Raw genomic sequence first — 22,576 nt, 5'->3', positions numbered from 1 at the left:
TCATTCCATGTGCCACGCACGCGAGAAAGAGCAAGTCTGTGGGTATTTAGGTCTAGCAGCAATAAACAAAATAATAAATTTCCAACATGTCAGGGAGTGACAAAGAGCTAGGAAGAAAAATCAAACAGGGTAAAAGGATAATTGTTTTTGCAAATTGGGACCAAGGTCAGGCTCTCCATTAGGAAGGCATTAGAATAAAGTTTGAGAGCAGCAAAGACCCTGAGAAGGAAAGGGGCTTTGGGGAGACTGATACCATTCATGCAAGATGGAGGAGGCCCCAGGAAGTGCTTGGCTTCCCCGCTGAGTGAAGTGGGACCCACAGGAGGGTTTTGAGTGGTGGACAGACGTACCCTGACAGGTTTCCACAGGATCCTTGTGACTGGGTGTGGATAACAGTTTGCGTAGGGGCCAAGGTGGAAGCAGGAAGCTGAGTATTGCAGGTCTCATGATGCTTAGGTCACAGAAAGGATTCACTGGGTTGAGTGACATTCTCAAGAAGCGCAGGAAAACCAAACAGGATTTTCAGGTTAACGAGAATCAGGCAGAAGACACAGGTACCCGACATGCCCGCTCCTCCACTGGCCTCTCTGAGGCATCCTCGGGTGCTGCGCTGGGGTGCTGTGTTGCCGGCAGATTCCCCACCCTGCACTTTGGGGATGCACTACAGAGGGTGTGAACCTCTCTGCACCCCCAGCGTGGTCCAGGCCACTGTGGTCTGGGTCACACCAAAGATCCTGAGGACTTTGGACCTGAGCACAAACCCTGACTCTCTTAGTTCCTCAGAAACAAGCCCTGGGTCCACGAACGCCATAATCCCCAGTGTCACACTCCCTTATCTCGCCAAGGGACTCCAAAGAACACAGCATATTTATGTCTGTGGTTTGGGTTCCCAAAACCTGTGACATCAGATAAGTGCGACATGCACAAAACCAAACAGCATCACAGAGAAGAAAAAAATAACCACCGGAAGAGAACCCCGTGGTTGCAGCCTCCGCTTCCGCTCCTTGGGGTGGGGCTCTGGAGGATGATGCCCTATCATCTCTGAGCAGCTAGAGCTCAGCCCTGGGGTCTGACTCTCTGTGCCTTAGACTTTCACCTGCAAAATGGAAATGCTAATCCCTACCCTGGGGACTAATTAAAAACTACAATAAAAATGATAATTAAAATATGCTGATACTGGCTAATCTTTGGGCCTTGGAGTTCCACAGGTCATTTTCTTGTTAAGTCTTCACATCTGGCTAAGTCTGCACTGTCACAGGGGTGGCTACTGAGACCATTTGCATTTTCCAGGTGGGGAAAGTGAGGCTTCGTCTAGGCAGAGCAGGCGGTTCACAAAATACTACGTGGCTATGTTTCTTAGGAAATGGAAACATATAAAATACAAATTAAATAAAACAAAACACATAAGTGTAAGACAGAATTAGGTGAACAGTTCTGGCAGGCTGTGTGCCTCAATATCACAGTGGTTTTCCGGCTGTCAGGGTCACAGAGAAAAAGGGGTCCTCTGGCTGTGTTGCTCTCATTGTTCCCCTCCCAGCAAACATCCCCTACCCTGCAGGCTCCTCCCAGGGCCCCAACTCACCCACCTGGTCACCTGACTTCTCTTCTAGTGCTGGCCTCACCTGAAGGCACCCTACTTTCTGGACTCTCGGCTTGCAGCTCAGAGCTGAGGGCCCCTGATGCAGGGGCTCGGTGGCTACTCTTTGACTCATTACTTTAAAATTTTGCTTTGCTTCATGAAAAGCAATTGGCCTGGGTTTTTTTTTTCTTTTTGCCTTTTGAGAGCTCTTCAGAAATGAGCTGGTGGAGCCCTGTGGGATGGGGCTGGCTGCTCATCTGGGGAGTGGAGGAAGTGGGCAGAGGGTCAGGCACCAACAGCCAGGCTCCCCCGCCAGGCTGGGCGGAGCTCTCTGTCCTGAGATCTCCCTGCCTGGGACGGGTTATCTCTGAGTAACAGAGCACACAGCCGCTCCACGGGGTGAGGGTACCCAGGGGACACCAGGGAGCCCTGGGGCAAACACAGCCCAGCATGGGTGGGGTACGTGGCCCACACAGTTCTAACAGCTTGAAATTTTGCCATCACTTTAAAAGTCGAGAGATTTCAGAAGAAAACAACAACAACAATATTGTCCCAAAATGCATAAAATAAGATGAGGAAAAATGGACAGGTAGATTTTTTTTTTTTGTACCTGGGATTGAACTCAGAACCTTGTGCTTGCAAGGCAGGCAACGGAACCACTGAGCTAAATCCCTGGCCTGTGGACAGGTAGATTTCACATCCATTTAATTTTAATTTTATTTATTTATTTAGTTGTTGTTGTACTGGTGGATGAACCCAAGGCCTTCACACTGAGCTATATGCCCAGACTTAAAAAAAAAAATTTTTTTTTAAATTTTGAGACAAGATCTTACTAAATTGCTATGTTGCCCAGGTTGGGTTCAAACTTGAGATCTTCCTTTCTTAGCCTCTCAGAATGGATTTCACATCCTTAAAATGACAATTCTTCCTATAGAGATCAACTTAATTCAATTTCAAGTAGTGGCTCACAGGATTTTTTTTTTTAAATTAGATAAAATAATCTTCAAGTTCACAAAGAAAAGTATGCAGTAGGAGACCGGAAGGAAGAATTAGGACAAAGGCAGTATTGCAACCCACTGGGAAAACAGAATATTTAATTCAAGATGTCAGCATAGCACAGCATCAGCAAAGAATAAAAACAGACTCTCATCTCCTAGCCTGTATATATCACCAGGGATTCCACATGAAACATCTGGCATTCCAGCTTGTCCCCAAAGCCTGGCCACACTGGGCCCTCATTTTTCGCAAGGCAGCAGGGTGATTCTGGGGGTCTCCAGTGCTGCAGTCCCCACCGCTCCCTATGGTCTCCTGCCCGGCTGCCTGTGAGCCTCTGCGTCTGTCTGTCCACTGCGCTCACTGCACCCCCTGAACTCTACAGCCCAGCAAACTACTGGACATGGCAGAGACTCGGGACGTCAGAGGTTCGATTTCTGCTGTCACCTTGGCTGGGGACAAAAACACTCCCCCTCAAACTTAAGCCTTTTAGTGCTCAGGCTTCCAAAAGGAAAGGAAAAGAAAGGAAGAAGGGAGGAGGTGTGCAGAACAGTGGCCTTGATTTCACCTTTGATCTCTCTCTGTCCAAAAGGTAGGAAAGCCAATAAACAGCCAGGGCTGGCTTTGATTCCACCACAGTGCTGATAAGGACGGGTGAATCTGACTGGGCGGCTCCCGGTCCTGGCCAGGCCTCCCTTGGCCTTTGCAATTTGGAACCCTAAGGCCTCCTCTGAGCCTGGCCACCAGTGCCCACCACTGACCTCCTTCTCACCTTTCCAACAATAAGTGCCCACAGCAGAGGAAGATAACACTTCCACAGCTCCCTGGGTTTGGAGGTGGGAAGAGCGTCTTGGAAAGGGTCTCTGAATGCATTTGGAACTCAGCCGCCAGATCCCCAAAAGAAGCCACCAAACTGGGGACTTCTGGGAAAACGGAGGCCTCTGGGCTTTGGCCAGGCACCAGCTGGGCAGCAGGAGTGAGAAGCTCTTGGAGGAGCCTGAACCGTCTCCTTGCCAGCAGTGGGGACAGAGGTGGCACATGGCTCTGGCTGTGTGACGCCGGGCAGGAGACAGCTCTGTCCAGCCTCGGTTTCCTCATCTGCCCTAGCACCTGCCTCACAGGGTTGTTAAGGGTTAAATGAGGCTGTGCCTGGCACACAGTGGGTGCTCAAGATGGACACTAGCCTTGGATAACCACCCAGGAGTGAGGGGACATCAAGGAAAGCCAGACCTTGAGTGCAGAAAGACGAGGGGGAACCCATGTGACATCTCTCCTCGGGCCACACAACCCACAAGATCAGGAGCCAGGAAAGCAAGCTCAGGCCTAGTCCCACAGGGCAGGGAACGCTTCCTCCGAGCCACTCCGGGCGCCTTGCTGGCTACCGATCCGCTCAAGGCCAAGGCAGAGGGGCCGAGAGAAGAGTCCTGGGCCAGCGGTTCCCCCAGCTCTGCACTTCCCAACTGTGTTAGCCCTGTGTCCTGGCCTCCGGCCATAACAGCACCAAGCAAGAGGCTTTCGGTCAGCGCTCAGTAAGTGAGCAAAAGTCACGAGCCACAGCTCCTTCACGACAAGGCGCAGGCAGCAGAGGGACAGACAGCTCCAGACCTCCACGGACTGTCCCTGTGCCCTTGGGGTGGGGGTCTTGCTTTGCTTTGGGACCTCTGAGCCCCCAGGACCAGGGCAGTGCCATAATGAGCACGGAAGCTCTGCGGAGCCCCCTCCTCTGTGAGAAAAGGTACAGGGAGGCCAGGAACTCATCCAAGGCCGCACGGCCTCCCTGCACCCGTGGAAGTCTGCTATTCCCTTCTTAAGCACACCCTGCCCGGGCGTCTTCCACCTGGCACAGTGGGCACAGGGTTCCCCTCCCTGTCACCCTTCCTTGGGCCCGGGGAAGGTTCAGTGAGCTCTCTCCTCGCTCCCTGGTGAGTGACAAACACAGACCTGCAGCCCATGGGCCTCACCTGACTGTAAGTGTGTGTGTGTATTTATGTCCTTCTCTTAATTTTGCATTATTTGCTAGCATTAAAAAAATCGGAGATGTCACATGAAAACCAGAATGTCGAGGCCCCCAGCTCTCCTGGCCCCACACTGGCCTCCTCCATCCAGCCCCAACCCGGTGCTCTCAGGGAAGGCCAGGAGCTGGCTCTGCTCCTGTGATGGGGAGAGTTATTGCCCCCAAATGTGTCAGCACCCTAACCCGTGGAGTTTGTGAATATGTCACTTGGCATGGCAAAGGGGCCTTACAGATGTGACTAAATGAAGGACCTTGGAACAGGAAGATGAACTGGATTATCTGGTGGGCCCAGTCTCTTCCAAGGACTTTATAAGACGAAGGCCAAGGGGTCAGAGCTGGAGAAGGAGCTGGGACAACAGAGCAGGGCTCAGGGGAGGCTCAAGGAGGAGCCCAGTGAAAGGGCAGGCAGAGGGCTTCCCTGGGACATCCAGGGACCCTGGTGAGAGGGGACGAGTTCTCACAGAACTGATGTGGCTCCATGTGGCCCACACTGGGAGGAGGGGAGAGTTGGGCATCTCGGACTCGGCCACTCACTGTCTCTGTGACCTTGGGTGACCTACACTGGCGATCAGGGCTTCAGTGCCTCATCTGTAAGACGGGAGAAATGACAGCGCCCGTCTCCGAAGGTTCTGAGGACTCGGTGCGTCAGAGCAGGTGCGGGACGGGGCTGGCCTCAGGAGGGTGTGTGAGTGTGAGCCATGTCACTGCTGTTTCCGTGGGAAACCCAGCCCTGAGTCCCAGGGTCCTCCCCACTTCTCAGTGGCCACATCAAGCTGGGACTGCTGAGGGTCCAGGGAGGAGCCCCTGGCTCCTAGGAGGTCGGGCTGGCCAGCAGCTCCCCTGCCACCTTCAGCCAGGAGCTCCAGTGCTCGGCCCTGGCTCCCGTGCTCCCCGGGGGAACCTGCACAGCCCTGCCATCCTCTGGGGTCTAATTCTGTCCTTCCTGATGCACTTGAACTGCCTCCTCATCGGGATAATTCGAAAATCACATTCCTGCTCAAGCCTTTCTAGAATGCACAGGGTAGTGCTGTAAGAGTTGCTGAGAGGTTTGGAGCACTTGCCTGGGGGGCCGAAGGTTTTCATTCCATTAATTAATTCATTCATTCAACACGGATCATTGAGTCCCTCTCCTGCCACATGGTCCTGGAATCTTGCTGTAAACAATGGGCAAAGATCTCTCTGGTGGAGCTCAGATTTCAAGGTGGGGAGGGGAGGGGCAGATAATAAATAAAGCTGCAGAGTGTACAAACTGTCCCTTGTATACGTAAACTTTCATCTATACCACAACCGCAATATAAAATATTTATCCCCGTTTTCCAGGTGAGAATCCCAAAGTGCAGAGAGGAAACGTGTCTTTTCCACAGTCACACAGGTAGGAAATGCTGGAGTTGGGATTTGACCCCGCCTCTGTCAGACTCCAGAGCCAATGCTCTTGGCCTCCCTGGAGATTGCTAGGACACTGGCCCAGCCCGTGGGCAGCCCTCTGCCTCACCAGCTGCGAATTCCGGAAGCTGCTTGGTGCCCGAGGCTGGGGTGCTGGTGCCTGGGAGCCTGGCGCGTTCCCACAGATGAACCTCGGGCGGGGTGAGCTCGGCCCTCCCCTCCAGCAGCCTCAGACTGGGAAGGCCAAGTGCACGGTCACTCTGGCCAGAGCCCACGGGAACAGGACGTCCCGGCTCTCCACCCTGGCTGGCCCAGTGAACTATTTTTGGGCGCGATTATTGATGACATGGGTACCAGGCTGGGCTCCGAATTTAAGAGGAAGGCCGGGGCTGGCACAGGATGGCCCTGCTTCTCTGGGCCCCTGGCTTTCTGAGCAACCCATCTGTGTCCTGTCTACACCCAGGCCGAGGCTACAGCCCGAGCTGTCGGCTCCAGGAGGGACCTGAGGTCCACGCAGAGCACTATTGTCCCAGTTTCTGGAGCCAGACTCATCTGTAGGCAGGCGGGACACAGTGAGGAGCAGGTTTCAAGGAGACGTGGGTTCTAACCACAGCTGTGTCCCTCTGAGCAGTATTCCCTCTGCCAAGCCAGGTCACCCTTACAGGCTCAGTTTCCCTGCCTGTAAAATGGAGTTGACAATAGTCCTCGCTTGAGCCAGGCATGATAGTGCACACCTGTGTATCCTGCTCCTCAAGAGCCTGAGGTGGGAGGATCGAAAGTTCAAGACCAGCCCAGGCTACTTAGAAGACCCTGTCGGACTATGAAATGAGCTGGGGACATAGCTCAGGGCGCCCTGGGTTCAATCTCCAGTGTGGCAAAATAAAAGAACAACAGTAATAGTCCTTACACAGAGGGGATGGAGCCTAAAGGAACACATGTGGCCCAAAGCCTGGCTGGCTCACAGCAAGTGCACAATAATTAACCATGACTTTGCGGGTGACCACTGACAGCTGACACTTACTGGGAGTTTGGCCGGTGCCAGGCCCTGGGTGTGTTACTGCTGTGTTTTATCTCTCTTCATTTCCTGGCAATTCCAAAGGCCAAATGATGGAGGGTCTTTCTTTGAGGTGCCATCACTGTCTCTCTGTACAGATAGGAAAATTGAGGTTGAGAGAGACAAATGGCTCACCCAAGGCCACACAGCAGGTCCGTAGTAGAAAAGCCCAAAGGGGAAAGGTCAGCTTTTTATCCCAGGGCCAGGCCAGAGAGCTGCCCTCCATCTCCCCTCCCAAGAGAACAGGGTACTGGCCCAGTAAACACTCAAGCCCATGCCATGCGTGGTCACTTCAGTTACCCTCCCATCCCTGGAGTGACCTTGAGGCCAGTCCTGATGCTGGGAATCCAGAAACAAACAAAGCTTGCGGAATATTCCCTTGACCCTCTTCCCTCCCCTTTTGTTTTCCTGGTTCATTTGCAAAAAAAAAAAAATCTCCAAGAAACTAGCTGGCTTGGCACAGGCTGCGGGCTGGCTCAGAGGGTGTTTTGGGGTACGAGTAAGGGCTTGTCCACCGGGCAGCCGAAGACTGGAAGTCGTCAAAGCCTTTCCTTGCTAAAGTGACCCTCGAGGCCTGCACCTGCTGACAACTCACCCACTGCCCTGAGGGTCCACCTCAGCCTCCTCGGGCTGGCGGAAGCAGCCTTCTGTGATCCGCCTTCTGCTTGCTTAGCTTTCTGCTCGGTCCCTGGACCCTGCCTGTCCTCCTGGCTGGTGAGTGTCTCAGTGGTAGGATGTGTGCTTAGCATGCACGAGGCCCTGGGTTCCATTCCTAGCCCCACAAAAGAAGAGGTGGAGGAGGCTCGGGGAGAGACAGCACGTTTTCCCTGTCCCCAGGCCTTGCCCTGCTGTTCCAGCCACGCCGACCCCTCCCTTTCCTCCCTTCTCCACCTGCGTTCACCGTGGACACAGAGGCCTCCACACGGCACTGCCCCCACGTTGCTGTGATGGGAGGGACGTGGTGTCCACATGCACCTTGTGCCCGACTGCACAGCGGCCTGGTGAGCGCCTCCGCCAGGTGTCACCGCGATCTCACACTCCTCGGAGTAGAGCCCCAGTTCATTTCTTCCTGAAGCTCCAGTTGGGCCCGTGGGTCCTGCCTGCACAGGAAGTGGCACGGCACCCCCCAGGGTGCTCAGGGCACACTGTGGGTGGCACTTTTCTGTCGCTCCACACCCCCTTCCATCGCGAGTCCTGCTGCTTGGACAGCCACCCGTGGGTTCCACATCCGTGGATTCAACCAACCTCAGGTCAGAAGTGGTTTTAAATATTTGTGTTTGCATTGAATGTCCACCGATTTTTCTCTGGTCACCATTCCCTGAACAACCACGACAGCTACTCACACAGTGCTCACACCGGGGCAGGAGTGCAGTGCACGGGACAATGTGAGCAACTTCTTTGCAAACACGACATCATTTTACCTGAGGGACTCGCGCATCCTTGGGTGTTGGCATCCAAGGGGGACCCTGCGCCAACCCACCACGGATACCAAGGGACCACTGCTCATCCCAAGTCCATGTCCTTGCTGCCACTTTCATAGCTTCCGACACCCTGCAGGTGCCGTTGTCCTCACCTACTCAGACTGTGACAGTCAGCTTCTCCCCCCTGGTGCTCAGCCTTCCAGCATTGCTCCACTGTACCCACACAGTCAGAGCTAATATTTCAAAAGACCTATGAAGTCTTCTCATGCCCCTCCACAGAATCCCCAGGACTCCCCACCTCTTCTAAAATAAAAATCCTCCTCCTCACTATACCTTGTAAGACCTTGTATGATCTGACCCTTTCCCACTTCCCCAGCCTCATCTCTCCTCACTCCACTGTGTTCCTGCCACACTTGTCTCCTGATTCCTGAACCAGTGAGCTAGTTCCTGCCTCCATGCAGAAACTCCATGTTTTTGGCTGAAGTTTCTCCTGCCAGCTATCTGTCCCTCCCTCACTTCCTCAAGTCTTCGAGACTCTCATACCTCACCTCCTGGGAGAAGCCTTCCCTGACCTGTCCATCTTGGCACTCTGCTCCTTCATGGCTGCCCCCTTTATTTTCCCTCATGGTAGTGGTCACCCTCTGGCAGGTTAAACGTTTATCAATGCGTTTGTTTTTACCTGGTTCGCCCCTTGCCAATAGAGATCCCAGTCACCAGGCCTGTGATGGAGACATTCCCGCCTCAGTGGCTCCCCTGAATATCCGGACAGGGCCAAGTGCGCCATTTCCGCTGAGCACGATGCAGGCTACAACAAGACACAACACCCGTGAGTCCCTGAGGGCACAGACAGCAGTAAATTACAGTGATGAGTTTGGAGCAGTGTTACCTTTGTTTTTATTATAATTTATTTAATTTCAAGTTCAAATAATGGAATGTTTAATGGAGGCTGCACATAGCAATTAGCCTGCAGACTGAGGCCAGGAGGAGCCGGCCCAGCCAAGACAGGACACTGGGACATGGCCTCCATCCTCGCTCCGCCCCTCCCTGCAGCCCAGAGTGGCAGAGGGGCACACAGTAGGTGTGCTGTGCACTTGCAACTCCTGCTCTGCGTGTGCCTGCAGCCAGAGCATGGCGGCTTATGTCAGGCCCTCAACTCTGAGGGCCGAGTCCAGTCCCCAGGCGGCTTCCTTTGGCTCCCAGAATGTTTTTAACATTGTAAAAATTTCATTGCCAATATTTAAAAGTCAGGACTTTTTTTTTTTTTTTTCACAAAATCTCCCATAAACCTAGATGTGCAGCTTCCCTGGGCACTGGGCCGATTCCTGCGTGGCCACAGACGCCTCCCGGCAGACAGGACTTGAGCTTGTGAGAACCCCGGTCCCCAGCCATCCCAAGTCTCCCTGGCTGCTTCCCGGGCTCCCAGGTCCCGGGCCCCGCCATGTGTGAGCTGCAGTTGCCATCTTAGGGTTCGAGGTCAGGTGTGAGCACTCTGAGGACAGGTACTAGGAGGCTGCCCTGGGGACCTCTCCTACATCAGGGCCTGGCACACAGTAGGTGCGCCGGTCCTGGAATTTGATGAAATGTTTGTTGTTCAATGAACCTCAAAGCTCCCGTTTACCCTCACTGGGACATACACTAAATCCAAGCCTGCCTGGAATGTGCCAGAGGTTGGCCAAGGCCAGGGTTTAAAAATACCCTGGGCTGCTCGGTGTCGAGGTGCTCAGAGGTGTTGAAACTGACAGGCCGGGGCTGGTGGGTCCGGCACCTGGCTCTGTCCCCCAGCTGGCCGGGGTCCCCGCAGTTCCTGGGTGGGGGTGGGCACCTGGCACAGCTCCCCCCGGCCTGCTCAGGAAAGGTCAGCACTGTTTACAAACAGCATCGGTGGTACCACATGGTTTTGTACACAGGGTTACCGGGCAGAGCCTCCCTGAAGTTGATCTCCAGGTGGCAAGGGAGCTGGGCCCTTGCTCGAGCTGTGGTCTTCCTGTGGAGGCCTTCAGAGCCTGGCCAGGGGCCAGAGAGCCACAGTTAAAAATAATACTCACGACATGGTGCCCTGGGGGGCAGATGGGGCCAGGCCAGCTCTGACCAAGCACCCACTGGACGCCAGGCGTTTCAACGGCATGAGCTCACCAGTCGCCAGAGGTGCTGTCATCCCACATAGGGAAACTGAGGCTTGGGGAGTGATGTGCTGCTCAGAGCTCCCTAAGTCAGTGGCAGTGCTGATGACAGGAAAGGGGTCCTGTGGTCACTCTGCAGTGCTATCCCTGCAGCAGTGCCAGGAAGCAGTGCCCCCAAGCTATGCCACACTGAGCTGCCCTCGAGGGCTCCTGTCCTGCAGGGAGCCCAGGCTTGCGGGTGCTCAGGCCGGAAACCAGGACAGCAGGATGTTCTAGGCTCTCTCTGTCACACCTTGCCACCTGCTGCTCCCCCCAGAAACACTGTCACCCTGCTCTCCTCTTGTGCCATCCACTGCCTGCAGGAGTCTCCTTTGTCTCTGGCTCCCATGCTGGCCTGCTAGTCTGCCATACTACTGGGCTGGTCACCTACTTCCCAGCTTGGTGGTGGGGGTTTGCCAGGGGCTCAATGGCCACATGGCATTTTCTTACCTGGGACAAAACAAGGAGCGGGTGGAGGACGGGAGAGGCAATGGGGAAGGCACCCCTGGGTGGGCCCAGCTCTGCAGGCTTAGGGTTCTGTCTGGCACAGCCAGAGCCCCTGAGTGAGCCCAGTGCCAGGCAGGCCCTGGGGACACCGAGGGAGAAGTGGGTGGTGGCGGGGCTGTGAGAGCAGGTCAGATCCAGGCCAGAGACGCTTGTGCCCGGCAGCACCTTCCCCTTGCTGGCCTCAGCTACCACCTCGGAGAGAGGGGCTGATGAGTCTGGCTCCACAGGCCATTGTCAGGACTGGGGTGACACACTCTTTCCCCTGGCTCCTCCCAGGCCAGGAAGAGCCCAGTGACCCCTGAGGTCACCTTCACTAAGGCCCAGAGAGGTGTCGAGGCCTGGCCGAGGTCACAGAGCCAGGAAGAGGTGGGGCGAGGGTCTGAACCCAACTCCTGTGCCTGCTCGGCCCAGTGTTTCTATTGCACAGCGGAAGTAGCAATAATTTGTACTTTGTTGAGCACCTACTATGCACCAGGCCTCATTCTAGCACTTTACGCATCTTAACCAATACTGATCTCTCTCACCCAAAGGGATGAGGTGCTGTTCTCCTTCCGTTTCCCACAGAGAGGAAAAGGCTAAGGATCTTGTGCAAGGTCACAGGGCCCAGGCATTCTGGCTCCAGTGTCCACCATCTTAAATCACAGCGCCCAGCGTGAGAGAGCAGCAGGGACCTCAGTTCGTGCTTACAACCCGTGGAACCCTTGAAAAGCACACGGAGATAAACAGGGCCTTCTGTTTTAAGCCCACAAAGGCCTCCCTTGAGAGCTCGCTCACTTGCATCCCATCCTGTTGGTCCCCAGGCCCCTCGACATTCCCCTCACCTCCCTCGGGAAACTCTGCCCAGCCCCCGCCAACTGTGGGCTGCTGGCCAGAGGTCCCTCGGGGCAGAGTCTGGCCAGGTTATCAGGTTTCGTGGTCAGCCACCTTTGGCCCTGACCAAGCTGTCTTTCCAAAACAGAACATTCAGTCACCCCCTGTCCCTGTGCTCAGCTGTCCCTGTGTCCCCTGACTTTGCTTTCTGCCCACCCGCCAGGCATTTCTCCTGGTACCCTTGTCTCTTACCGACCTCTCAGCAAATGACCAGGGCAAGGGCGAATCAGACCATGAGGAAGCGAGGGGCTGAGAGTGGCCCAGAGGGGACCAGAGGGACGATGGGGCCCTGACAGACACACACATGGAGACACGGAGAGAGGAGGCAGGACAAGGACGCACCGAGAGGGACAAAGAGACAGAAACAGAGAGACAGGGACTTCCTGTGACCTCACATCCCCTCCCAGTGGGTCTTGACCTTCTTCAAGCCAGGGCCCTTTCTCCCGCAGCCCCGCTGCTGTCCTCCTGCCACGCACCGTCCCGCTTCCACCTGGCTCCTGCTCATCCCTCCGTGGGAAGCCCCTCTGTCCACGGCTACACTCCCCCTCAGAGCTGTGATTCCCTGGTGCTCTTATGTCCCCCATGGGAGCCTCAGCTCCTGAGGGGCAGGGCTGACTGCCTGGCTCACCCTGGAACCCTGCACCCAGCTCAGCTCCTGACATTTAGTAGGTGCTCAGTAAATATTGGCTGAATGGAGGATGAGGCTGGCTGCTGCTGGGTCCCTTCCTTGGAGAAGCCCTCCCTCATGTTGCTTGCCACTGTTTGCATTGCAATGTGTGAATCTTTGAGTTAGTACTTGCATCCCTTCTGACCCAGGAAGGCAGGATCTGTGTCTATGACATTTACCCCGCTCCCTCAGATCCATCTGAGTGCGGTTCACGCCCTCCACATGGCCCTTCAGTCAAACCCCTGTCCTTGCAGGGCCTGCAAGATTCTGGGGGACCTGGCCCTGACTTGACCCCATCTTCAGCTACAGACCTCCAAGGCCACCACCACCATAAGTCATGTCAGCTGGGCTGTTTTCTTCTGTGCATGGCGCTGCCCAGGAAAACGGAACACATTGGCACAAACAACTTCAATGTCACTGATGAACCTTGGTGCCTAAGGGACAGTCCCCAAGACTCGAGGTTCATTTTGCTTCTGGCTGGGGAGTTATTGATTTAGGAGGGGTGGTTTGAATCCTGGCTGCCCCCCTGCTGCCCCCAAGGAGAACTGCTGGGTTGGGAGGTGTTGGTGAGGCCTTCACCGGAGCGCAGCCTGCTGCATCTGCAGCCCAGCCAGCCAGGGAGGGAAGGGGAGCCAGCGCTCCCTGAGCACGCTCTACACTTTCTCAGGCTCAGGCCAAGACCTGCCCCCTTCAGGAATGGCCCCCCATCTTCCCTGCTGCCGGGAACCCTAGTTATCACTCTCTTTGCACCCCGGCCATTCTTAGCTGTGATGCTCCATACCCCACAGTCCCTCTGCTAGGGGGCGTCAGCTTGAGAGGATCAGAGGCTCTGGGGCCCTTCTTTCTCATATTTTTTTTCTCCCAAATATCTCGCTAATAAAAACTCTATCTGAGTTATTTTCTGGCCTTGTTTCTTGTTGTTCTCAAATGATTTTAACTTTCTAAAATGATGACTATGTGTGTGTAATGAAAAGCAGTATTTCCCAGATTCACATCCTGTGATAGTTTTTCTATCCAGCCACCCATACTTCCTTCTATCTGTCCTATTTATTCACTGTATCCAACCTTCCTTCATTCCTCCATTGGTCCATCAATACAGACATTCTCCATCCATCCATCCTCCCACCTGCCCATCCATCCATCATCCATCTACCCTTCCTCTCATCCTGCCATCCATACAACCATACATCTGTCCTCCCATCCTCCAACCCTCCCATCTATCCATCCTTCCATCCACCCATCCTTCCATCCATCCAAGCATCCTCCTATCCATCCAATAAACAACTACAAAGCTTTCTTAATCCCAAACTCTGTGCTGGCATCAGAGGAACTAGAAGCAAGTAAGACTTGGTTCTGGACCGCAGACTTCCAGTCCATTGGGAGACACAGGTAAGATGGGTGGGAAGAAAGGCCCATTTATCAATTCCATGTGTTTCATGGTGCGTCCCATATGCCTGGCAGTATCAGAGCTGGAGAGCAAAGATAAAGGAGACAAAGTCCTTCTCTACTGTGCTGGTGAGAGGGACAGAAGTCAACACGGACCGAGGCAGGCAGTGCACATTCAGTAATCATCTGGCTCATTGGTACATGTCAGCCCGTACCTCTGACGGGCCAGACCTGGGCTCTGAGGACACCGAGACACAAAAGACTTGGCCTTAGCTACCTGGAGCACTCAACTGTCATGCCAGACATGGCTAAAGAGGTGAGTCTTCTGGCACCTGCTCTGGGGAGAAGGTCGGGCTGGCAGGAGATGGGAAGGAGAGGGGGAGGGACAGAGGAATCACCTGAAGGAGGAGCCTCATCCCATGCCATCCCATGCCATCCCATGAGCTATTTGTGTCTCCAGGAGTTTCTACCCATGGCTTTCTAGTCTTTCCTCTGGGTTAATATGTCAGTTCCATGAGATGAGAGTCTCTGTGTCTTCACTACATCCGCGACTTCAGAGCCTCAAGCCCAGCTGGACTCATAGTGTCTGTTAAGTAAATGGGCTGCATGCATAGATGGATGATGGTTGGCTGGGTGGGTGGATAGTGGGGCTTATCAGAGTCAGTTAAGGAGCTTTAACACACACATACGTACAAACATACACAAAGGTGCACAAACCCTGTGCCAAAAAATAAAAATAACAGACAACATTTAATGAGTGCTTACTGAACAAACACTAGGCCCCATGCTCAGTCTGTGACACAGGGCACTTCACTGAATCCTCACGGCCATCCTGTGAGACAGGAACTAATGCTACCCTTCTTCAGAAGACAAAATTCTGAGAGGTAAAGTCACTGATTCCAGGTCATGCAGTCAAGAGATAGAGGTGCTGAGATTCAAGCCAAGCTTTGTTTGATTCTAGAACCAATCTTGATCTGACTGGGTCCCTGAGGTCCCTCAGAAGCTGGGGTTTCACTGCTCCCCACGGGTTTGGACTGCAGAACCAAACAAGAACGTTTGGGCTAGTACAGAGAGCCATGGGTTCGTGGCTGATCTGGCTCCTCATCTCTGACACAGGTGATGGCAGTGCTGGCCTCGGGGATTTCAAGAGGACGGAATGAAGGATCCCTGCTGTGTGCTGAACATAGTGCCTAGTCATTATCAGCCCTTGTCACAGCTTCCCTGGGTACAGACACTTCTGGTTTAGCCCTTGCTTTGTGTAGAGGATGGATGGGTGGGTGTATGGATGGATGGAATGGATGGTGGATGGATAATATATGGGTGGATGGGTGGATGGATGGATGGGTGGATGGGTGGATGGGTGGGTGAATGTATGGACACCACTTAAGTGAACCAACTCCCCCGAGTCCTCATTCTGAAGAGGTGGATGCTGCCAGGCATCCCATTGTGTAGATACAGAAAGGTAGAGTTTTGTGGTTTGCAAAACTGTGACTTGGACCTGATATAAGTTCCCAGTTCTACTTTCCTGGATCATTTTTTGTCATTTCCTTAGATTTTTCTCTATTCACAATTATGACTAGAGATGATTTCATTTCTTCTTTCCCTATCTAGCACACTGAAGGACAGGCTTACAGGACACAAACTACAGCTCAAGGGGACTGTGTTGTCTTCACAGTGCTTTTTCCTTTGGGAAGTTAAGTTTGCTCAATGATGGAAAATTTTAAATAAAGAATAGAAAAAAATAAAATTTCTTATTGAATCACTTGCAAAAGCTAATTTTCTAACAGTTTTGCCCTGAGTAGCTTTCTCTGCTTTGAAATTTTATTAAAAGTTATAATTTTGCTGTGTGTACAATTTCAAATCCCATTGTTCCCAAACTGTACAAAAATCATAGTTTTCATGTTACTACAAAATTTTCCTGTACATTATTTTAAACTGTTGCTTGCTGTGTTAGAGAACCCTGATTCTCTTCAATTCTTAGATTTCTCTCTCTCTTTCTTAATATAAGAAATTTGAAGCTCTTGCTGGGCATGTGCACACGTGGGATGGGGAGGGACTATACTTCCTAGCCTCTCTTGCAGCTAGATAAGTCCACTGACTTAAGTTGTGGCCAATAGGATATGAGTAACTTCCAACTGTTGTCCTTGGGGAGTGATACCTTTTTTCCCATCCTCCTTCCTGCTGCCTGGAATGCACATATGATAGTCAGAATCTGAGTAGCCATCTTGGGCCAAAGTGGAGCAATAAGAAAAAAAGAACCCAAGTCTCTGGTTTTGCAAACCTACTCTCCTAGCCCCAGATAGTCACTTCCACAATTCCCTAACCCTAACCCTAATCCTGATGAGAGCCAACCTGATCAGCAAGATGGGTCCACCTTTGACCCAGTGACCCCTCCATGGCACTCTCTGGGAGCAAGTCTTATACCTGGGCCCCATACCTAGGGCTTCTCTATACCTGGATTCCAAAACTGGGTCCTCTCCACACCTCTGCTGTCCTGTTGTGCTCTTCCAGTTGGAGGCCCGGAGCAGGGACATCTGTTTAGCCAAGCCTAGGTCACATGCCTGCACTCAAGCTGCAGGGAGGCTGGGAAAGCGAGTTCCAGGTGGCTCCCTTGGGGTGCCAAGGCCAGAAAGGCAGGAGAGTCCCTTAGGCTGTGGGAGAGGTGCCAGGCAGCCGGAGAGAAGGTCAGAGGCCAGCTCCCCAGCAAAGGTCCAGCTGGGACCACAAGGAAGCAGAAAGGCTTCCACTCTGCTCTGCCACCTCCACACAGGGAAGAGGACAGAGAGGAGCAGTAATGATGACAACAGTCACACTCCCTCAAGTGTCCCTTTAGGTTCACCCAGCTCGGCAAGGGTGAGGTCAGACTCTGTCCGCAGGCCCCATGGTCCCTTCTTGCTGCCTCTCCAAGGCCAGGGGCCAACATGGAGTGGTGACTCGCGGTGGCTGTGCCTCCCTGACCCGGGGAAGAGACACGCCTGCCTTAGTGCCCAGCAGGTCAGGCCATGCAGTAATGAATCTTGGGTGAGCCTATGATGGCATCAGGCTCTAGGCTGTGAAGGAGATGTTGATTCCACCCAACACCTGGGCTCCTGTGCAGCTCCCCGCCCTATCTGAGGTGCTGGGCCACTGCGGAAAAGAAAATAGGTCCCTGCCCTCACAGTGGGGGAGATGGACGATAAAGACAGCTCCCAAAATCTTATATATAATAGCATCACATATCAAGATCTGACTCAATGTCTTATGAAGAAATGAAAACTGGGTGAGTGATCAGAGATGTTCGTTAGGAAAAATGGTTGAGAGGTGGCATTTGAGCAGGGCCCTAAAGTAGGTGAGGAAGCAAGGCAGCAAGTCTCCAAGGGCAGCTATTCCAGGCAGCCAGTGCAAAGGGCCTGGGGTAGAAAGGACTGGAGCCATCCGTGGTGACACAGCCAGGGAGATAAGGGTTACACTGAGCTTCCCAACTGCAGGGAATCTACAGCCCTTTAACTGGTGGAAATGGGCAGGGAGGGCTGAGTTCTTCAGTTTTAAACTACTCTGGAAAAACATGATGTCAAGGACAGACAGTAAATCTTGACTTGTCTCGGAAAACAATGGGCTCGTGTAACCAGTGAAGTGTCAGGCTAATTGTAAACGGCCAGAGGGCTCTGTGCAGGGGACCACATGGCATTTATTAACAGATCTGCATCTGAAAAGGAGCTTCCCAGTTGGGGGCAGGAGCAGCTTCTGGTCAACATCAGAAAGATGTTTACTGCGAAGCCTCCGTGCAGACATGAGAATCAGAGGCCAGGGCTTGCTGCCTGTGTCGAGAAGTGGACAGATGTACCCGGTACATTGAGTGAAAAAATAGGCCAGAGGATACTATGGTGTATCGGATAGTTCCTGTGAAAACCCACCGTTCATTCATTCATTCATTCATTCATTCAGTGTGGACCTACTGTGTGCATGCGGGCTGCTGGGAGTGGGGACAGATGTGGCCATCTCTGCCCCCGGGAACTCGCTGCACACTGGGGAAGGCGGGTGAAGATGGCACCAGACACAGACGCTATCACAGGCTGCCATCAGCACCAAGGAGGACTCCCGGAGCTGCAAGGGTGAGCAGCGGTGCTGAGAGCCACGAGATGCACTCCAAATCGGTCACGGGGAGCGAGATCCTGTTGATTCTGCATTCTTACATTCTCCTTCCTCTTGGTTGTGGGTTCTAAGTTTTCACTCGGTCACTCTACATAACTGAGTGACTGAAAAACAATGACAGATGAAGAGAGGCAGGACAGGATGCTGGAAATCATGTGTCCAAAGAGAGGAGGAACAAATGATGAATAACCCTTGGCTTGCAAGAAGGGGAAGCAGATGCAGGGCAGGAGGGATGCCCTGGGCCTTCCCAATGTGCATGTACATAACACATATAATAATAAGCAAAGGTACTGTAAATACAAATACAAGTCAGGCTTCTTTTTTTTTTTTTTTTTCACAAAAAAGCAGGCAACAGTAGGATCTCAATATGATTATGTTAGCTGAGCTGGATTTCCATGAAAACCAGAATGTTCTCTGGGTGACTTTTCTTGTCTTCTTTTTTGTCCTTTGATTGAATCTCTTAAAATGAGACCAAAACAAACAAGAAGAAAAGTCCACTGCATGGGCTGGGGATTTAGCTCAGTGGTTCCGCTGCCTGCCTCACAAATGCAAGGTCCTGAGTTCAATTCCCAGTACCAAAAAAAAAAAAAAAGAAAAGAAAGATGGAAAAGAAAAGTCCACTGCACAGAGACCACTTTCCAAGGTAAGGCCCTGCCTGTGCTTTATGGACCAGGCTTCGCTCTCTTCCCACAGAACGCTCTCATTTATGAGCCCACTTGACAGATGAGGAAACTGACGCTCAGGGAGTAAAGCTATGGCCCAAAGTCCCACAGCTGGTTTGACCCAGATGTGTCTGATCCTATTTTTAAATCAGGAAGTTCAGGGGCTGGGGATTTAGCTCAGTGGTTTCACCACCTGCTGCGCAAGCGCAAGGACCCAAGTTCGATCCCTGGTACCAAAAAAAAAATCAGGAAGTTCAGGGAGGTGTCCTTCAGGGAAACTGCCTTGCTTTGAAATTCAAGGGGTAAAATCCCAAACAAACCAAACAAGAAATATTACATTTTTTAAAAACCACTTATCTAAGCTCAGATAGCCCTGGGACCATGAGCTTGGGAAGGGTTTCTCAGCAGGGGCCTGTTTGGGTTGGGGGTGGGGCCTTCTTTCTGCCTGGCATCCCCAGAGGCACACATGTCCCTGCCCGCTAATCCCCAGCCACGTTCCCGTCACTGTGACACCCCAGCGTGCCCAGCTCTGCTGCCCCTCCTTGAGCGGCGCTGCCTTTGATGCTGGGTGACACTGGGCTTGGTGGGTTGGCTCACCCTGAAGACCTGAGAGGCAGGTGCCTGGGTGGTGCATTTTACAGGGAGGCTGGCTGACTTGGTCAGGGCCACAGGGGCAGGGCTCCGCACTGTCCCACACACTCTTGGGGACAAGCAGAGGCAGGGGCTCTCTCTTGTGGCCGTGAGTTAGCGGAAGAGGAGGCAAAAGGCAGGCAGCCTGCAGCCCCAGTTCCTAGGAGGCCAGCGAAGGCAAGGGCAGGAGACCTGCAGCTCACACTGTGCCCAGGCTGGGCAGGTGGCCACACTGCCACGGGGACTGGGAAGTGTGCGCTCCGTCCGCCTGCCTGCCCGGCAGAGTCCCATGGCCGCCTGCCAGGCCCCGCCTGACGTCAGGGTCTGACCAGGGACATAATGTGCTGGCGTGGGGACAGGGCTGGCTGCAGAGAGACAGAGGTGGGGCAGTCCAGGGAGATGGGGGCAGGGGGTAGAAAAGGAAATGCAGGAACAGATGGAGGGAGACGTAAACAGAGAGGGAGGAGGGAAGGGGGTGGAGAGACAGAAAGAGAAACAGAAAAAGCAAATAGGAAGATGGCCTGAGAGAGCCAGGGAGAGAGCACCCTGGAGAGCAAGGAGAGAGAATGGAAATGAGTTAAAAATAGAGACAGAGAGAGACAGAGACAGAGATGGGGAGGAGGAGGAACAACAGGAGAGGGGCCTGGGAGTCAAGAGCCAGAGCTCAGAGCCTCTGCCTGAGCCCAGGGCCTGGGGACTCAACTTTAGGAGCTTCCGGCTCCTCACCTGGGCTTCGGGCATCACGGTGACAGGGCCTGGCTCGCAGGGGAGGACGGAGCCTCTCCCATGATGGAGGGGATCTGTTGTGCTCTGCAGAGCCTGTGTGTAGTAAATGCCCAGTAAACCAGGGGGGACTTCAGAGCGGGTGGGAGAGGGAAGGAAGAAGCCCGGATGCCCCCAGTTTTGGTGGAGGCAGGAGCTTTCCTCCTCACTCCTCTCTCACTCCACAGCACCCCCTCCAGCAGGGAGCATCCCACCCCTGCGTGACCGTAGCAGGAGGCCAGCAGCACAGACCTTGGCCTAGCCTTCCCTTGCCTGTCTTGGGGCCCAACCCCTTGTTTATAGGCTCGAGAAGGCCATGATCCCAGGGCCATCGCGTCACCAGAGCCAAGCAAGGCCAGGCCTGGTCGCTGCTGGCCTTTCAGCCCTTGTCACCCCTACTCTGGCTTAATTATTAAATGGCCCAGTGGGGCCGAGGGACCGATCCAGCTCCCTCTCGGGTGGGGGCGCCTGTGCTTGTGGGTCCCCTTGGGTGCGGGCAGGGTCCAGGCCCCCTGGGGCCACTGCCAAAGGTGAGGACACCCAGCCCCTCCCCCACACTCCCACTGTCCCTAACCTCAGAATTCTGGTTGTAGAGCTCTTGTGGTGTCCTGAGCACTGTACGGCAATTCCCAGGAACCCCAGGGCTGTGCCCACCCCATCTGGCCAGAGAAGATGCCGAGGCCCAGGAACAAGGAGCAGCAGCCAAGGCACAGCCTCGCAGTGGCCAGACGGCAGCCACCATCTCCTGGGCAGGCCCAGTGCCAGCCTGTGCCCAGGAATGTGTCTCGAAACACCTACTCAACCCCCAGGATTGCCCTACAAGGCCATGTTTCTCCTCTGGGGATGATTTTGTCCTCCAGGAAACATTGGCTCTGTCTGGGGACATTCTATGTTGTCACAACTGGGAGACGCTCTGGCTTTCAGTGAGTGGAGGCCAAGGACGCAGCTCCACACCCCACAATGCACAGAATGCTCCACTGCAGAGAAGGATCTGGCCCCTGTCCATGCGCCGAGGTTGAGCAGCCTGTTAGGAGGTAAAATGGGTTGTGAGGCCCATTTCACAGATGTGGCAACAGAGGCACAGGAGGGTGGCACTTGCCAGTCTGCACCATAAGTCCCTCTCCCAGTCCTTTCAGCAAGACCATCGCCTCCACAGCAGGTCCTTCTGAATGAGTCTGATTTACATGTCACATGGGCCACAGAAAACGTTCAAGCCAAGCCACCGTGGGAGCAGGGACACCATTACATTAATCCATAATGTGATGAGGGACATTTGAAATCAGCTACATGAACTCAAGGAGCAAGTATTTTCTGAGCACCTACTATGTACTGGGCCTCTTGGTCCAGAGGTGAAAGGGGACAATGGACAAGAATGCAAAGGCATGGAGATTTTTTCCTCCTGGGATGAACTTAATTCAACTTCTGGAGAGGGCAGCAGGGGATGGCTCTGACAGGCTCAGATTTCAGGATCCAGAGAGACAGCCCTGGCAGGGGACATGAGTGACAAGTTCCAGGCAGGGCGGACAGTGTGTCCACGTGTCTTTCTGTTGCTGGCTGCAGGAGAGGAAGGCCCTCATCCACGCTGTCATCGTGAGCCCCCAGCACCCATGGCTGCTCAGGCATGTGCCTTGACAATGTGCAGGCAGGACAGTGACTAGAGGAGACACGATGACAGTGACTAGCTCAGGGCCACATGGTGGCCACTGTGGGTCCTGGATTTGAACCCAGAACTGATCTGGAAGTTCACACCAAGTAGCCACCTCCCAACACTGATGACACAGCAGTGACACAGAAGCCTTTGCTCTGTGGGGACAGAGCTGTGTCCCCCAGGGGGGTCAGGGAGTTGAGACATAGCGACTTAGGGAACCCACAGCACCAGTGACAGGGACTGTTGCTCCATGGGGAAACTGAGGCCCAGAGAGGTGAGGTCTTCCTCCAGCTGCACAGCCGGCTGGGATTCTGCCCAGGCAGATCCTGCAGTAGGCTCTTCTCTTGTGTTCCCAGCATGCTCTGAGCCTGAGGGCAGAGTGGGCGGAGATCTCACTGCCCAGAGTCCTGACTGAGCCTGGACTAGGCCGAGTAGCATCTCAAGCAGAGTTTTGAGAAATGTGGGTTAGGGGTTAGGATCTTGGTCCCTCCCTGCTGGCTAGCCGCAAGAAAGTGTCTTTCCCTTTCTGGCCTGGGGCTCTTCTGATTATTCCAACTAAAATTCTGCCCAGAGTAAATAAAGTCCTATAGACTATATCTTAAAATACAAAGACCTAGGGGCCAGGGATTTAGCTCAGTGGTTTCACCACCTGCTGCGCAAGTGCAAGGACCTGAGTTCGATCCCCAGTATCAAAAAAAAAAAAAAAAATA

The 22,576-nt window shown here is 53.6% G+C and overlaps 2 long non-coding RNA genes across 5 annotated transcripts in view; one reads left to right on the top strand and one right to left on the bottom strand.

Annotated features, from left to right (window-relative positions):
* LOC101697302 (uncharacterized) overlaps positions 1-16,585 on the bottom strand; it is a 27,494-nt gene extending 10,909 nt beyond the window's left edge. For 2 of the 4 annotated variants that reach the window (XR_015446027.1, XR_002387237.2), the window contains exons 1-3: positions 16,488-16,585; positions 9,124-9,249; positions 351-7,113 (exon numbers count right to left, since the gene is read on the bottom strand). This is a non-coding gene — a long non-coding RNA (uncharacterized LOC101697302). Of the gene's footprint in view, positions 1-350; positions 9,250-11,053; positions 11,533-16,487 lie in introns of those variants that run through there. The other 2 variants (XR_015446028.1, XR_205777.3) reach the window with 2 other exon arrangements.
* LOC101697038 (uncharacterized) lies at positions 14,108-22,576 on the top strand. Its single transcript, XR_001184280.3, has 4 exons — positions 14,108-14,349; positions 15,150-15,258; positions 15,645-18,124; positions 20,812-22,576. It is a non-coding gene; the product is annotated as an uncharacterized LOC101697038 (long non-coding RNA).

The sequence above is a fragment of the Heterocephalus glaber genome, unplaced genomic scaffold (genome assembly GCF_053883595.1).
Source record: "Heterocephalus glaber isolate CG9 unplaced genomic scaffold, H.glaber_assembly_v1.0 deba00001673, whole genome shotgun sequence".
Lineage (NCBI taxonomy): Eukaryota > Metazoa > Chordata > Mammalia > Rodentia > Bathyergidae > Heterocephalus > Heterocephalus glaber.
The sequence above is the reverse complement of the archived record's forward strand: the minus strand, read 5'-3'. Positions and strand labels throughout refer to the sequence as shown.